Below are 18,752 nucleotides of genomic sequence, written 5' to 3'. Positions count from 1 at the left end.
AATTGCTTTATTTATAAAAACCGCATGTCACATTTTTCTTACAATATATTCTAGCTTTTGAACTATGTGTTATCTTTTTAATACGGTATGTTGAATCTATAAAACCACCTACCATCTTTTTTTTACACTATGGTGAATTTATATAACTATATGTTACTTTTACGTTGTTACAGTATGCTTTATCTTTAGAAACACATATCATCTTTTCGATACATCTCGAATCTATAAAACCATGTTACTTTCTACTGACAGAATATTGAACTACAGAACCACAAGTCACTTTTTTGTTATACTATGTTATATTTGAAGAACCATATATTACATTTTCTTTTACAGTATGTTCTATCTATGTAATCACATATTACCTTTTAATTATAATATGTTTATCTTTAAAACCACAAATAACATTTTTTGTGAGTATATACCCTTTTGTAACACTTTGCCCTACTAGTTGAACCATATATATAATTTATTCTTACAGTATGTTCTATCTAAAGAACTGCCCATTTCGCATGTTATTTTAATATCAAATTTTTTGAACAAAGGAAGATGTAAATTAAAACTGTGTATGCGCTGAGTTCACTTTCTTAACAGCCCAATAAGGCACTAGCACGTTGAACACTAGAAAACATTGTATCAGCAGTTTCTTTGATTCATTAATAACGCTTATTCTACGAGTCAGTAAACATGCACTGACGCATAGAACATTATGGTACACATTGTGGCAATAGTTGACTTTATTTTACCAGCGACATTTATTTGTTTCTCTTTTAGCTAGTGCACACACTGTCATGTTGAACATTAGCACAAATCGTGATAATACCTGTTTTGTATACCAATAGCGTTTGCTCCTTTCCTCTCGGCCAAGCACATGCTGGCATTTAGAACATTAGAACGCATTGTACCAACAATTATCAGATACTATTAATAATCAGAGAAATTTCCTCTTTGTCTTTCGTTTTGTCAATGATACTTATTTGTTTGTCGTCCATTGATAAATATTTGTTTACTTCTGTCGTTAACATTTATTGCTTGATCTTTATTTGTTTTTGTTTTTCAACAATATGGCTGTGTTTTCTTCACCTTGTTAATAATGTTTGATTGTTATCTATAAATTCCTCATTCCTTCAAGTATAAGTTAGTAGTTCGCGTCCCGGTGGCGCAAATAAAGAAACAAATTATACTTTTACACACCTTGTGCCGTGGGTTTGTTATAAGAATAAAGGTGAAATGTCAGTATGTGGTCATATAAGAATATATCAAGAGTTGGAGGTGACTGCTCTTGACTAGCTGTCTTATCTCGATTTTTATAATTTCAAACTTAATGACGATTATGTACAAATACCTACCTCTTTGTGTAGTTTTGAGTAAAATTCTAGAACAAACAATTTATATTTATGATCGTATAACACGAGAAAAACGGGTCTTATTAGTACAATTTTGATGTTTGGTCTGATTAAAACACAATGTTGATTATTCTGTTATTAGCTTTTAGGCTTACGGTTGAGCCGGTTAGGGTGGTCTGGGGAAGGGGGGAATCAAATATTAATTTTAGCTAATATGTAAGATGCCTATCTTAATATCTACTTAGGAACTAAAATACGTTTTGCAAACACACTTTATTTTACACACTGTTTAACAATATTTGTGGACATACGTAGTTGTTTTGATTGTCTAAAAATCATTTAGTATATTGTAAGAGTAACATCCTAGTTCAGGGCTTAGAACTTGGTGAAAAGAAACTTATCACAAACTTTGTTTTCTTTTGACGTGCACTTTCATACAAAAATGCAATACCTTTGTTCAAGCATTTCATCGTGTGCCATATAAGACTGTATTTAAATATACTGGCGGGAAGAACTTGTACTTTTATTTTACTGTAAAGCTTACAAAATGGTTATTTTAATACTATCCGTACTGTAAAATCTGGTTTTAAGCGTTTATATTATTAAAAATAAAATTAACGCTTTCTAACCTGTAAATATACTTGAATAATCGTTAGAAGGTTTTTCTATCAGATGCCTTAAGCACGAGCCGTCTTTTGACAGAAACATATCAATAGAGTTAAATATGCTAGGTTATTTACATCTTCTCTTTTGCAGCTTACTTGATTTAATATTTAACTTTCTAAGCCCAGTTAACTTGTTTAATTCATTTGAGAAAGTCAATTCAACACGTCAACATATAGAACAATGCCTGCTAAGTTATCTTGACGAACTTCGACCACGGTTTACTTTCTAGATAGCAACTACCCTAATACATTTTATAGACATCTGTAGAAACAAGCTAGTAGCAAATAAGTTGGATCCTACTTCTAGTTTGTTCGTAAAGTCAGTATTGTCAACCAAAGATAAAAAGTGCTCATCTCGGGGAAAAGGACGACTTTACTGTGGAGGTCGAACACGTGAGTGTTATGTGTATGCGTGTACAATGCATAAATAACAACCGTTTTTAAACATTTCTGTTGTCCGTTGAAGTTAACAACTCTTATAGTGCTGTATAACCGATATTCACTCTTCCAGTATTGGTATGTAACTTAGAAATAAGTGAACTTGTATTGACTAAAACCAACTGTTATTTCTCCCATAGCGCTTTGCGTATTTAGAGATAAGTAAACGGCGCTGTAAGTGAACTCACACCAATGTTAATGTGAATCAACTAGCTACTCTGGTTCTTTTCATATAAATGTACAGCTCACATCCACATAAACTAGCCGTTATTCCTCTCGCTAAACTTTGTAACTTCAATGTGTGTCAGCCAGCTATTCCTCAGAGAGCGGTGTAAAGTTAGACATAGCTCAACATACTGCTTCACTTCCCACACCGTTATGTAATTTTAATAGAAATCATACAGCCACTGTTCCACGGAATAGTGTGTAAACTGTATATGGTTCAACCAGCTGTTGCGCATCTCATAACAGTTTATCACTTATAGGGGAAAATATGGTTTTCCTTATGGCATAGTGAACAGGAATTCTGTGTCTCACCATTTTCAAGCTTGAACTTCGTTTATCATTCTGATATTTCGCGTGAAGCACGATTTCCTCAGTTTCTAAAACTCAATGGTTTTTAATCATATGAATCAGTGGTCTAGGTATCACTGTAATAGCCATAGCATTGCTACGAGCTCAGAATGGAAGTAAAAAGCATGTCTCTTACACACATATATACATGCATATATTACTTAGTGAGTAAGACACGTACCTGTTTTGTTGTATTTTTAATTATAAATTAACTGGTCAAAAGTTAGATAATATCAATACTTCCATTACCGAGCTATCAGAAAGAGAGGCAGAGTATGGGTATTTCCAACAATAAAATATCCGACAGGCGTATATGATAAGTATGGATGTTCTTACAAGAAACATATTAAACAGACGTACATGGTCAGTGTGTTTTTTATTTAATTTTTAATTTGTCACTTTTATTTTGATTATCCATGTAACTTCTACTGGGGAAGTTTTACTTTCTCTTAAAATACTTACGGTTCACTACTCTAGAACTTTGAGACAACACTGAATAAGGGGACCTAATGTAATCCCTTTGCTGTTTTTTAATACTGTTTTGTTAACATGAAATAAAGAACTGTTACATTAAAAATTACAAGTATCAAATTATATGTCTTAAAACATGTACATATTATTTTATTATACTGTTAGTTGTTAGGTTGATATGCTACATAATAATACTATATAGAAAACGATTATGAACATAGAATGTGTTTCTAAGATAGTCCACTCAATACTTTATAAAGTTATATACTGCAAAATGTTTAGCAAAATAACTTATTACTATAGGAAACTGAGTTTGAACGTAAGTGAATCTTGTGTTTTATGTACTATAAAGGAATATAGATGATTGTAATATTTTTGAAATTACGTTTGATTTTTAAACTAATTCCGTTGAAAGATCTTCGTAGTGCTGGATTTACGGACGATAAGAATGAGGGTATCCAACTGAAGAAATAACCTGTTCTAATCTTTATAGGTAAGAAAATTATTTTTAGTTAGTTACATTGATGACGAAGTTGATTTTTTAATTGTTTTAAACGTATAGCCTACTCTGATCGGAAGCTATTATAATACATAATGTAATCATTGTTACTGATAATGTCAAGATGAGTTTTCCAATTGCTATTGACAGAAAATGCATGCTGCACATTAAGAAAGGCTATGCGAAACGTAACTCTCCAAACATCCAAAAGAGTAAATAAAAAACAAAAGGTTAAGCACCCATTGTTTTATAATACAACGCCAAAATGTTAAATTTACCGTTTCGCTTAATTCCCCTCCCGAATAAACAAACAAAAAATAGGGTGGGGGGATAAAACACAGTAAATTAAGCAACAGCTGCCTCTATAACAACTTCAAAATGTTCGCTCAATTTACTGGTTCAGAGAATTTTGTAAATTTGTTGACGTACAGTTGATAATGTGTCATAACAGAGAAATTAATAAAGGCCTGCAACAAAGGGTTTGAACAAAACTGTTATATTACGTTGAAAAACGGCACTAATACGCAAAAGTATGTAGATTAGTAGTGTAAACTCTGAGGTAAGCTGGTAAGTTTATTCTTGTTTTCCCGCTTTAGTTAGAAAACTTGGCATGTAGTTTTATTCTCTGATCTATACTTTGGTATGATGGTGTTAATGAAAAATAGTTTTCAATAAAAAACAATTGTCATGAATCTATAAGTTTGTGTTCCATTCTTCTTGGCTTAAACACAGGATTTACTACACTATACGAACAATAAATTCATTTAAAAAAGTGTTACAGATGGCCCATTTTTTTCCGTTTCAAAGTTTCTTAGTTTTACATGTAATAGCTTCCCAAAACTTCTTCCCAACATCTGTAGAAAACGATACTAATGATATCCGAGTTTCATTAACTTATCATAAGTTGCAAATAAACTTCTAACTGGATTTAGTATTTGTGGATTTCCTATTAATTGAGCTATTGTATGTGGTTGATCCCCAATATAACAGACGGCATACGGTAGCCGTTATCCAGACGGTTCTCTCTCTACCAGTTGGAAGAATCAAAAGATCTTTTATTCCAGTTAAACAATTCCCCTGATGTCAGGCGCAACACAAAATCGTAGAAATTGGAAGGATACAACCAGCACCCAGTGTTCTATAAAGTGCTAACAGATTGTCAGCGGGAGACGTAATCCAGTTAGACCCCCGGGACCAGCTGAGCCTTGAGCCGGCTCACGCACTCCTTCACCCCGACGATTGTGCTGGCAGTCTTACGGAAATCATAAGTTGCAATCGCGTTATTTGATGTCCGAAGCATGAGACTGGGTCATGCCAGGCATTGAATCTTCATTTGCGTCAATGATTAATCAATTAGTATAAACCAAGAAAGACTAAAAATGTCAGTATGTCTTGATGTTAAATATTATACCACTTTTTATTGGTGTCTCTTTGAAGATAGGGTTTGGAAAAAAAATTCGAATGATCTCATTTGAGTTTTAATATACTTTGAATAAAAAGTGTTCAAGTTATTGTGATGTGGGTAACATTAGTTGATGTGAGCGTTATTTTTACTTGTAATAAAAGCAACTGGCTTCAAATAAATAAACAATTAAAAGCATTTTTCTTAAAACTTTACCGATATAATAATACAGCCGTTAAAACACGTTTTTTGTTTGCTTCTTTTGAATTTCGCGCAAAGCTACTCGAGGGCTATCTGCGCTAGCCGTCCCTAATTTAGAAGTGTAAGACTAGAGGGAAGGCAGCTAGTCATCACCACCCACCGCCAACTCTTGGGCTACTCTTTTACCAACGAATAGTGGGATTGACTGTCACATTATAACACCCCCACAGCTGAAAGGGTGAGCATGTTTGGTGCGACCGGGATTTGAACCCGCGACCCTCGGATTACGAGTCGAATGCCTTAACATGCTTGGCCGTGCCGGGCCTAAAAAAATGTAATGTTCCTTATACACATGTATCAATATCATTCAGATTCTTAGTTATTGTATTTAGGTATTAGTGTCATTCAGATTGGTACCTTGACATGTATTCCTAGATCAGTGTATTTGGGTTTTCTAGTTATCTGTAACGCCTGTGCCATTACTTAAAGAGAATGCGTTATAGATCACTGTCTGTCTAGCTGAAAATCGTACTTTCTAATGTTCTTACGAAACAGCTCTTAGAGTACGCTCAGTGAAGAAAGTGTCATAGAAACCAGACATTCATTATAAAAACTGTTATTTGCGAAAAAGTTAAAAATTATGTCTTTGCATAATTCACTTGTGATTAACATGTTTCCCTTTATGTGTCTTTTATCAATAATTAATAAGTTCTCTCTTTCTGGCTCGATAACTCTAAACCCAAGTCTACTGTCTGTTTTAGCAGCATCTGCATAGTTCTTTTCCTCCGGTCTAATAACCCTATCGTAAGTTTTATCTTCTTCTCTATCAAAAAATACATATAATTCTTCCTCCATCTTAGCAGCCTTATACACAACTTTACTGGTTTCAAATAAATCTTACGTGATTCTAAACATAATAAACGGTGTTGTAAAAAGGGGACGTATGTTATTCTTTTCACTTGTAAAACTTAAATCTAATCACAAATGTTGTTCACTCATTGCGTTTATGTATTTGTTGAAATTTGCCCAGAGCATCGCGAGGACTGTCTATGCAAGCTGTCCATAACTTTGAAGATGATAGACTAGAGGAAAGGCAGCTAGCTAGTCATCAACACTCTCCGCCAGATTTTGGATCACTCTCTATCAACGAATAGTGGAATTCACCGTCTCACTATTAGGCATCCCACGGCTAAAGGAATAACCTATTCGGTGAAAGAGTTCGGTCCTACGACCAGCAAATTTCGAGTCTAGTGCCCAAACTGTAAGACCACAACTAAGATTATAAGAGACTCATAGTCTGCGCAATGATTTTTATAGCAATTATTAAGATAAATCAATAGTTTACTAAAATATTCTGACTCGTTGTTCTTTACAAAGTTACAAAAAAGTCAATTTTATTTATGCGTGTCAAGAGAAGGTTATTTTAAAGTTTAACATCTCTGTGTTTGTTCCAACTTTTATGGCTCTATATGAAATCAAAAACGTCTTGCTATTATTATTTTTTCATTTCCAAAAGACTATGTTTATCTTTTAAGAAATCAATGTCGTTAGAATAAGAGAGACAATTACCTTCTTTTTTTTTAACAAATTTGAATATTTCCATTCTTGTCAGAAAAATATAATTTTGTTCGCTTTTGTGAAGCGTGACACGAAATGGCCAACAGAGTTTGTTTGAACAAACGTTCGATCTAATTACAGGACTTTGTATTGGCTGTGTCTTAATGAAGTAAGGCTTGCGGTACAAATACGTTTCCACTCTCCAGTCCTGTCGGTGCTCGCCTAATGAAACGATTAATGATATTTACTTTGGTTGATGAGTTCGTCCTGCCTCACGAACACCAGTTATCTATCTCTGAGGGGTGTCATGATGTCAGTAGAATTTGTTGGCAAAAAGGCCTAGTTTTTTTCTGTTCTTAGTTGAATGTTTTAGTATTTCATCTCCTCCTACTGTTATTTTAATGTCATTTCGCCAAGTGAATGGTATTGTATATAAGAGACAAACTTGATTGCTAAATGGTTGGTATATGTGATTCAAACCTGAGCGAAAAAGAGGTTAGTTTTGTAAGAGAAGACTGACTACTAAATGATTGGTGTTGTAAAAGATAAACTTGATGTTAAGTGGTTGGTATTGTAAGAGTTAAACGTAGTTGCTAAGTGATTAGTATAGTAACAATGAAACCTGATGGCACGGTGGTTTGTTAGAAACACATCTCATCACTTACAACTAATGATGGAAGAGACAAACTTGATTGCTAAGTGATTGGTGTTATTAGAAGAAAACCTGATCTTTAAGTGGTTCTCTTGATCCTAGAGGGCAAGTCTAGAGTGAAAATGTTTATATTTAGTTTTACTAAATGTCATTTGTTTCCACTGACTCAAGATGTTTTATTAATAACGTTAAAATGTGTTTTGATTTTGGTTTATCAGCTGTACATAGATATATTTTCTGTAACTAAGATGGTTTCTAAGGGTGTGTTGGAAAGGTGCCCTAACCCCTTGAAATAATAATGGTTCTTGAGTGAAAAAACAAACCCTTATTCAACTCACTCACGCTTGTTCTGTATTTCTTTCCTTGTGAATATTTCATTGCACAGTAACCATTTTAGTAAGTATATACCAAGTGATTGTTCTCTTTCATTCAAACTAAATGTATATATTTACGTGGATGTGTTTGTTTTCTTATAGCAAAGCCACATCGGCCTATCTGCTGAGTCCACCGAGGCGAATCGAACCCATGATGTAGTGTTGTAAATCCATAGACTTACCGCTGTACTAACGGGAAGCACGTATTTATTTGTTTTCCACAACCATCATGATATTTAATTTTTTTAGCCCTTTATTATCCCGAAGGAAAAACGTCAACTATTCGAAAGCGTTCGAGTTTTGAGACTTTTATTTAAATTCATTGAACCTTTGTATGTGATCCCGTGTATTAGCTCTTTTATCAGAATTAATCTGTCGCCCTTAATGTCTCCCTGATTGGTCAAATACAAATTAACTAACTTTATAAAAAATGAATTTTTTATTTATTAATTATTTATCTTAGTTTTATGACTTGTGTTTGATATACAGGGGGCATTATTGTATCAAAAGACATTGATCAGTCAGTTACAGTAGATCCAATTAGCAGTATATGTGAACGACGTCGATAAATAAATCAAAATTTATTAAATATGTCGCTTCGCTTCACTTAGCAGCAAGTATTAAGCCTATAACTAGATTTATAAACTTGTAATACGTAATTAGTTGTTTTAAGATGTTCGCTTGAAAATATTACAAAAACAACACTATGAATATTGTTAAGATTTATAGTCACAACTATAATTTAGCAGAAATTTACTAAAAATGTTGCTGTATTTGTTACTGTGTCACTGAACTAATTTTGAAATGTATTCCCTTGCAACGCTATAATACACACTGATTTTCTGTGTTCAGTGACTCAAAGAAAAACTTGATGACTTACAAGTTCAAATTTCGAGGTTTTATTCCTTTAGCAGAAAAAGTGGAGGTAGCCAATAATGCAGTTTTGCGTCAAAGAATCAAAAGTAAAATATTTATACAGATATAATCTAAAGTAATATATCTTTTCGCAGTGCTTTTTGTATCTTTTTTAGCATCTTATGAGCATATATATTTCTCAATACAAATTGTCAGTTTTTACCTCAAATGTAAATGAAGTCTGAGCTCTGATTAAAGTAATTAAAACGCATGAAAACTACGATATTCAGTCTCTGTTATCGACAATCGTGAGAAACACACCTTTTATATGACTATAAAGAAAACCATATATTTAAACTGAATATACTTTGTTTGTTTTAGAGTTTTTACATTCGTGCACAACCGTTCCTAATTTTGAAGTTATAAACACGAGGAAAGGAAGCTATCTAGTAGCACACAATGTCAACTCTTGTCTAATCAAATAGTGTGATTTTACAGTCACTATTATAACACACCCACATCCCGATCCAAAAGAGCAGGGTATATTTTTGCAGCAATGAAATGTGAACTATAAATCATGGGATTCACAGTCTGGTTACGTTAATTTTAAAATTACATCTGATCCAATTATAGCTGATACATTTCTTGTCTCAGGAGAATTAAATGTCCCTGGAAATACGTTAAAAACAACAAGTTTTATTCTTTTTACTCACCGCACCGAGCTTATCCTTTATCTAAAGCTCTAGCAAGTATTATCTGTCCTGTTCTGGTGATTGTTTCTCGCAATATTCTGCAGCATGACACGTGTTACAATCAAATCGTCAATTTTGTATTGTTCAAAGAGAAAGAAGGAAGAATGATGAAACAAAGGTGATTTATTTATACAGTATAATATGGTTTTAAATACTGCATTCAAGATTTACTGAATAAAACTCTTGTGCCTCTACTGTTTCTCCAGAATGAGTATTACTTAAGGTATAATTATTTCAAAGTTACTTTTTCTTTCCAATTCATTCTACACACACACCTGTTAATACGTAAAAACAAAAATAAATATCTCGCAATATATTACATAAAATGTTTTGTTTTCGTTTAGCTGCACACGCACCCTTATTTTTAGTGCTATAAGCCTTTAAGTTTACATTTGAACCACCATAGGGCAGAGAAAAGTAACATTATATTATCTTGACATAATTTCAGTTCACTTATACAAGCCTGTCTGTAACAAGCGACGTTAGGTCAAATTGTTTGTTTGTTTGAATTTCTCACAAAGCTACTCGAGAGCTATCTGTGCTAGCCGTCCCTACTTTAGCAGTGTAAGACTAGAGGAAAGGCAGCTAGTCATCACCACCCACCGCCAACTTTTGGGCTACTCTTTTACCAACGAATAGTGGGATTGACCGTAACATTATAACGCCTCCACGGCTGAAAGGGCGAGCATGTTTGACGCGACGGGGATGCGAACCTGCGACCCTCAGATTACGAGTCGCACGCCTTAACACGCATGGCCATACCGGGCCGTAGGTCAATTGTCTAAGGTATAAAAAATTTACTGTTACTTTAAGATAATCCATTTATAACAGTGTAAAAATTGTGCCTTAAAAATTGGTACTGTTGCATTACCCTCTAAGAGGGAATATAAATGTTGACTTCTTTCTTAGTCATCTGGAAAGACCCATAAAAATGAAAAGCCTTAAAATCAAGCGCCAATAAAAACTGCTAAGAAATATTTATTTTAAGTATAATCTTGACATAAAATTCATAGAGTCAAAATAAGGAAACATAAGATTATATATAAGTCAAGTTTTCATTATAAGAATTTCCACATTTCTAAATGCTCACTTCTCGCATAGTGTTTGTTTTGATATTTTTCGTGTTTGATAAATACGTTTCAGTAAGAGTAGATTTTAACTAACGTATTAAAGGAGCGAAAACTTTCATCAACTTAAAAGCTGTTGTACTAGGCTTTAAGCTACAAATTCGTTCGAATATTTCTATAACGAAAACAAATATAAATAGTTAACTGTGCTGTCCACTCTTAACAACGTTATCTGTTGTCCTATCAAATTATCTCTTCCCAGATTTAGGCTGTTCGATAAGCAATACGGATATGGGTGTGTATGCCTGACTTTTGATTTATTCGTGTTACATGTTTTTGTTATCTTACCCACTTGAACTTTAGCCTCTTTCTGAAGTGATATGTTTTTACCAAAGTGTTTCCAAGAGACACAGCACTTAAACAAGGCTTTTCCCACAAAGATGGCTTCTGATTGGATAAAACTTTAATAATATTTTCCTCGTTACCATCCTCAGTAGTGTTTCATTAGTCAAAATATCATTTTCAGGTTTCGTAGATTATTCCAAGTAATGAAAATTATTTTTCTTGTCTTTCTATTCATTGAATGTATTTACTGTTGAAACATACGAACTTAAAAAACTGTATGCTTATTTTCTGAATAACTTATTTCATTCATTATGACAGCCCTAATAATACGAACCGAAAGCAATAAAAGTACCTCAAATAATAAATTTTGAAAAATTATTATAATTACAAAACGTGCGAGCAAGGCTTTTTACAACGGTCTAAAACACATGCCTTCAGTAAAAACTGCTAAAATATCGCAATGTATCAGTAACTAATTGTTAGATATAAAATTAAAACTGTGGAGGCAAGTAGCCCTCTTCATTTCCAAGTTAACTTTACGAAGAATCAGATTTGGAATGTTCGATTTATGATTAATATTAAGAAATGAACAGTAAAAAGAATCACTGATATAATGCATTTACAGTTTCTTAAGTCGCTGTGTTTCACTAAATTTGTTTTAAGTTTTAGTTTCTGTTTTTTATTTAAATGTTAATCTCGACCTATGCAAATTATATCACATAATCTGTATATTTCAAGTTATATATGTATTGAAAATAAGAAACATCATTATCATAAAGCCTACAATTCATGTGATATACGTATACAAACAGAATAACCACAATTAACATAATGTCCATAGTTAGTGTGATATATATTAAAGAGAACAGCCGTGGTTAATGTGATATATGTACATATACTGAACAGAAAAACTATGACTAATTTGGTTTCACAAGACATCTTCCGAAAAAAGACAACAAAAAACAATATATGCTTTTCTCATCTAACACCTGTTTTTTATGGTTAGTTTTTGTGATTACAAACCTTTTCAAACAAACATAAGATAAAGAAGTGATTTCTTCACGTGTTAACCACATTTTATCACCTTGTATAAAAGCTTTCGAAAGATTTCAAGGAAATTATATTAAAAAATTCCAATTTTTCAATTGCACACGATGCTCAAAACTTCTTAACTCCGTTTCGCAACAGCAAGTTGAAGGTTGCGTTAAGAATAAAATGTCTCAAGTGTTAACATTTTGTTATAAGACCAGCTGTTACTAGATGGTTAATATGCCCGGACTATGTATTTAGAGGTTTCATGGTTTGCTTTTTTTTTTTCGCAGCACAAACGCATTCTTCACTCAGAGACCGTGATAAGAGTCATATCCCACTATTCGATCGGACAAGAACAGTTTTTGTGTTTTATTTATTGTTACATACCTAAATGACCCAACGTGGCCAGGAGATTAGGGCGCTCGACTCGTAATTTAAATGTTGAGGATTCGAATTCCCATCACACCAAACAAGCTTGTCCTCATAATGTGACGATCAATCCACTATTCATTGGTAAAAGAGTAGCCCAAGAGTTGGCGGTGGGTGGTGATGACTAGCTGCCTTCCCTCTAGTCTTACACTGCAAAATTAGGAATGGCTAGCGCGCAGATAGCCCTCGTGTAGCTTTGCGTAAACTTTTAAAATACAAACAAATGTATCCTAACTAACTCTTCTTATTAAATTTTATTTTAATTGACCAGTTTGTAAATATTACAAAACGCAGACATTGGTTAAACAAAAGCAAATTATCGTAAATTAGTCGGTTTATATCCATCTATGAAGTGAGTCTTTATGTTATCTCTTCTTGTGTAATAAACATGCATTTATCACCGGCTGGGTTCTATTTCTAGTTTGTTGATTTATGATCTTGTTATTAAGATAAATGGTTAAATTGGCGCATTCGTATGAACAACATAGCTCTAAATCTTTAGATCCAAAACCCTCTTCCTTCTTTTATCACTATATTACGCCATCAGAAACCTCTTGCCCAACGTTTGCTATTTACACTATTGTATTTAATTGTAGCTTATTCGCCATTTCTTCTTTTTTTTTAGCTGCAGGCATGAGAACAATAGAGATTAGCAATGAAGGACGTTCAAAGAGATCGACAGATGGTTCAAATCGCCATCCACGTAATGTTACGTGATTGAAACCTGCAACAGATCTCTCACTAGCTACTGTCAGAGAAGCGTACTTTAATGGCTTAGTATTTTTTTGTGAATACTCTGTAAATTAATAAACTTTAATTTTTTTCATTGATGTTCGAGAAATAATAGAAAAATTATCAAAGCTTCGATGTATAATCGCAGTCCATTAAAAACGTTTTTATGAACAAATTATTCCAACGAAATGAACAAATTCTGGTTTATTAAACAAACATTAAATAAAAGACACTCCCCCTACAAAAAAAAATCGCTGTAGACTGCTTATATTAAACATATTTCATAGCAAGTAATCCATGGCATGATTAGTTTTTCAAGCTGACATAACACAAATAGAGACGACCATCTGTGAATTCCATGTACCAGCGTAAGAAATATTCCTCAAGGCATATTTTAAGTTACATTATAAATGATCAGTGTAAGACAGAAAAAAATCAGGAAATTAATAATACATTTTAGATGAAGAACAGAAAGCGATGTTTTGTGTACAGTTTCATCCAAAGTATAGGGAAATGTTTTTATAGTTTTATGAATCCTCAATAAATTGCAGCACCTATCGAAAATTAAATCGATGCCCGTTGTTGGTTGAAAAAACAAAGAATTTGATAAATTTTAAAGAGAAGAAGAGAGTTTAATCAATCGATGTTCAAAGCAGCAGTGTTGCTGAAATAAGACACCTAGTGGTAAGAAACAATACTAGAACACCAAGCACAGTGGTTCCTTTTTTACTTCCAGGTATAAGCATCTTACTTCCGCATACAATCTGGGAATCATACATCCTTTAATAGTTTTCAAGTAAAGTCTCAGCTACGTATAGTCTTCCGGTTCCCTAAATCCGTAGTTGAAAAACAAAGAAGATAAAATAGTTGAACCTCTTCCTGTGAATTGGCTTGAAGCTTTGTCTACGTCTAAACATGCCCCTTTTATTTCTCTCTTCATAACCAGTGTGATTCTCTTATATGAATAATCCTTTCAGAACCCTCGGTTCTTTGTTGACTTATGAAACACATCTCATGTGTATACAAACTTGCCCAAAAGTTAGTATAACTGTTTCTTTAAAATACCAGAAAAGCCGGAACACACAGTTTCTATATCTTACCATAAGATGACACTATTAATGACAAATGAGATGGACGCCCAAAATTTATTGTGTTTTTTTTTTTTTTTATTCGTTGCTGTTGTAGGCCCGTTAGGACTAAGCTCTATACTTATGTGTGAAAGTGAATAAAAGCAAATGGGCACTTCAAAGATCACCAATGTTGCCATTCTAAGGCGATTAACGCAGTAATCCGGAAGAGCCGGCGTCGCTGGAGTCAAGGTGGGCCAAGTCTGTGCTTATGTGCTCCTGAGTAGGTGTGATGAAATGTTTCAACATGAAGCTCAGGCACATTAAAAATTTGGCGTCGGAAGAAGTTTGATCAGCCGGCGCCGGATGAAGGTGTGAGTTGTGGTTAGGACACGCTGCTGTTGATAGAATGATATGATATCTATTATGTATTAGTCCATAGTTAACGGAGCGTGAGAAATCAGATTTCACGTTCACTCCCAAGGGTATCATTCGCGCCACTTCATCGATAATAAGTTAGCGGAAACGAGCCACATTCTTCCAGAGGGGCTTTGAAGATTTCCACACCTTGCTTTATAAAGTAAAGGATGCATGTTCCTCTAATAAACAAAGATTAGCTTCCTCGGTAACATCCATCTGCTTGCGGTTGCAAAACACATCCCGAAAAGAAATATATATATAATTAATACTTATAAATTTAGAAGGATTATGTTTTGTTACATCATATTCATAAACTTTCATAATTAAATATAAAAACGATCAGACAAAAGTTTTGTTTACAGTTTGATAATTATACAGGTAACTAATTAAACAAAAAATTAATTGCTTCAGATAATTGATTTCTTATCCGTTCCGACTAAATCTGGGAAAAGCGTAATAATTAGAGTTACCGGGCTATGAATCTGAATTTTGCCGTTAACCTTTCTTATATTATATGGGTTAAAAATTTGGTTGGTGTGTGTGTACTTTCGCGCAAAACTACTTCAAGGTATCTGCTGAAGTTGTCCTTAATTTAGTAGTGTAAGACTAGATGGAAAGAAGCAGCTCGTCAGCAACACTCACCGCCAAAGCTTGGGTTGCGCTTTTACAGAAAAAAGGCCTAGCATGGCCAGATGGTTAGGGCACTCGTCTCGTAATCCGAGGGTCACTGGTTCGAATCACCGTCACACCAAACGTGATCTCACCTTCAACCGTAGGGTGGTTATAATGTTATGGTCAATCCCACTATTTGTTGGTAAAAATGTAAACCCAAGAGTTGGCGGGTGGGTGGTGATGACTGGTTGCCTTCCCTCTAGTCTTACACTGCTAAATTAGGGACGAATAGTACAAATAGCCTTCGTGTAGCTTTGCGCGAAAGTCAAACAAACTGAAAAATAACAATGAGTTGAAATTATAAAAGCAGTGACAAAATAGCTCAGATATCCTTTGTGTAGGCTTGCAAACAAACAAAATCCTACCATAACTTTTACAGTTAGACCATAAGGTTTAATTATTTTATTCCTTTTTCTGTATTATTTAATCTAAGGTTCTTGTGGTTTTTTGTTGTTTTTTTGCGTGAAGAAGAGAATGAGTAATATCGTATATATTTTAATAAATAAAATATTTTGTAGCTTCAGTCATTATTAATAAAGGCAGACAAGCAGCTTTAAGCAGGGTGGATTAATAATACTTTTTGGAGGTAAAGATATCAGTAAACATTTATAAAATCTAGTTTATTTTAATGTTTTCAGAACCTGTTACAAATAACTAACCAATTTCCATATTTTTCAGACTCTAATTCGAAAGATAAATGTATTCACGTATCTTCAATCAGCACTGTTCGTACATAATCAGCTATAATAGCAAACTGTTTGTTCTGAATTATTCATACCGTGTTTATCTACTGCTCTGTTGCTAGGTTTGATTAATTATTTGTAGCAAAGTACTTAAAATACAAGTATATATATTTATGTATTAAATTTTGCACCTGTCCCGTGAACGGAAGTTATGTAAAAATTATGATTATAAAAGGTTATCTCAGGGCATGAAAAGTTCCTTCCCTTATATGTAATTGTAAAAAAACGCCAATAAAACCTGCAAAACACAAAATGTAAACCACAACTTTGCACGTATCTCAACATGGACCCAACCAATCTTCATGCCAAATTTGGTGAAAGTCTATCAACAGGGGGCAAAGAAGTAGAAAAAAATAAAAAATAAACCAACAAGGAAACGTAAAAACGCCAATAAAACAAAAACAAAATGCAAAAGTGAAAATTTGTATGCATCCCGCATGAACATCCATATGAACTTTCGTGAAGACAATACTATTTTATTTATATACACGTGTGTGTATTTAAAGCATATAAAGTACATCTTAAAAACCTTAAAATATTGGTACACCTGACCTTTGTCATATTTGTTTGTTCTTGAATTTCGACCAAAGCTACACGAGGGCTATCTGCGCTAGCCATTCTTAATTTAACAATATTACCTATCACCAACTTTTCGGATACTCATTTATCAACGAATAGCGGGATTGACCGTACCATTATGACGCTCCCACGACTGAAAGAGCAAGGAGGTTTAGTGTGACGGGGATTCGAACCCGCAACCATCAATTACAAATCGAGCACCCTAACCATTTGGCCATGGTGGCTCGGACAATTTTATCATTCTAGCGCTCATATATTTTTCGGTCAATGGTAACAGGAATTTCATTACACTGTCATGGACGTGTCTTACGTGTACGACCTCATCAGATGTTTCTTCGTGAGAATATAAAACATACTATTGTAATACGCTATAACTTCTAATCTCTTACCACCGGGCTTGACATAGTAGTTAACGTTCTAAGTTTAAGACCTGAAGGTTCAAGGCTAGAGCTGCAATATACCGCTGAGTACACTTCACATTTGTAGATATGGAGTTGTTATAACTATCAGTGTTTAAGAGCAGTCTGATAATACAGTGTGGATGTTTGTATGTGATGCCTTCCTTCCTCTGTCAGATTTAAATTAGGGGCATTTAAACAAGACGAATTACATTAGATATAATTCAAGTTATTAAAACACAGATAAGCGTTGTAATAGTTGTTCTCTTAATTCCTTGTCCATGTAGGATGACACAAACGTTTTTACTTATAACTAAAAAAATATTTAACAAAGAGACATTGCCTAAAGGATGAAAGAATGAACAACTATTGACTGGTCATGAATATAACAAATGATATATAGTCTGAAATCACCAGTCAACAATTTTTTTGTTCTACGTCCCTCTTTCGTTGTCAGTTTTCCTAAAATCAGATTAACTAACATTGTTATATAGTGTATTTAGCCTACATAGCCTGACCTACTTGTAAATTTTAAAGTTTAACATTGTAGTGAAGATCTTGATCTCACTTCATTATTCTAATGCTATAGCACCCAGGCCTATCAATCTCTTGCTTTCCCAAAATCTCTAAATCTCTTCCTCTCAAAGAGTAGCCCAAGAGTTGGCGGTGGGTGGTGATGACTAGCTGCCTTCCCTCTAGTCTTACACTGCTAAATTAGGGACGGCTAGCACAGATAGCCCTCGAGTAGCTTTGTGCGAAATTTCCAAACAAACAAACAAACAAACTCTTCCTCTCATGTGCAGCCTCTGACCTTTCTTTTCTTTTAATGCCAGCAACAAAGACGCCATCTATAACATTATATCGCCACCATTTTCTCTGTCTTCGACTTGAGTTTAAGAATCAATAATAAATCAAGAATATTAAAAAAGTGTTTGATTTTCAAAATACAACAACCTATCATCATTTGACAATACCAACAAACGTATAACATAGGCTCCTGACTAATTTCGGCACAAAATGCGTCTACGATGCTGACGAGATTTTCGACGTTGTTAGTAATGTTAGGCCTAAATAAATCATCGTGTTTCCACTATGCTGCAAATTATGCTACAGCTCTGTAACCCTTCATCTGTGAGTAACTGAAATTTTATATCATAAGATATGTTCTACGTTCATTTTAAGGTTTTTAGCAAACTGTTTGTAATAAGGCCTAAATGATTTATCATGTTTTCACTGCGCAGTAAAAAAAAAAAAAAACAGTTATCTGCAAGCACATAACAACGGCCTTGACAACCGAGCAAACTGATGCTATTTTTCTGCCCAACTTTCAAGATAATGTTTAAAAAAAAGTTCATACCACATCATGTGCTCTCGGCCAATCACGACAAAGAATTCATATTAGTAGATAGAATAATACATTCTAATTTTTAGAAGTAAAAACGTAAAAAAGATTTATTAAATTGTCAAAAGATCTTACCAGATA

The 18,752-nt window shown here is 33.8% G+C and overlaps 1 long non-coding RNA gene across 2 annotated transcripts; it reads left to right on the top strand.

The window, feature by feature from the left end:
• Positions 1–1,893: 1,893 nt before the first annotated feature.
• LOC143225629 (uncharacterized) lies at positions 1,894–18,562 on the top strand. 2 transcript variants are annotated; one of them, XR_013013965.1, is made up of 5 exons: positions 1,894–2,404; positions 3,909–3,986; positions 6,626–6,856; positions 8,281–10,571; positions 14,576–18,562. It is a non-coding gene; the product is annotated as an uncharacterized LOC143225629 (long non-coding RNA). The 2 variants fall into 2 exon arrangements; XR_013013966.1 differs by lacking the exon at positions 14,576–18,562 and adding an exon at positions 13,284–13,484.
• Positions 18,563–18,752: the final 190 nt, after the last annotated feature.

This window comes from Tachypleus tridentatus, chromosome 9 (assembly GCF_004210375.1).
Source record: "Tachypleus tridentatus isolate NWPU-2018 chromosome 9, ASM421037v1, whole genome shotgun sequence".
In the NCBI taxonomy this organism is placed as follows: domain Eukaryota; kingdom Metazoa; phylum Arthropoda; class Merostomata; order Xiphosura; family Limulidae; genus Tachypleus; species Tachypleus tridentatus.
Note: the sequence above shows the minus strand (reverse complement) of the source record. Positions and strands in the feature narration are given on the sequence as shown.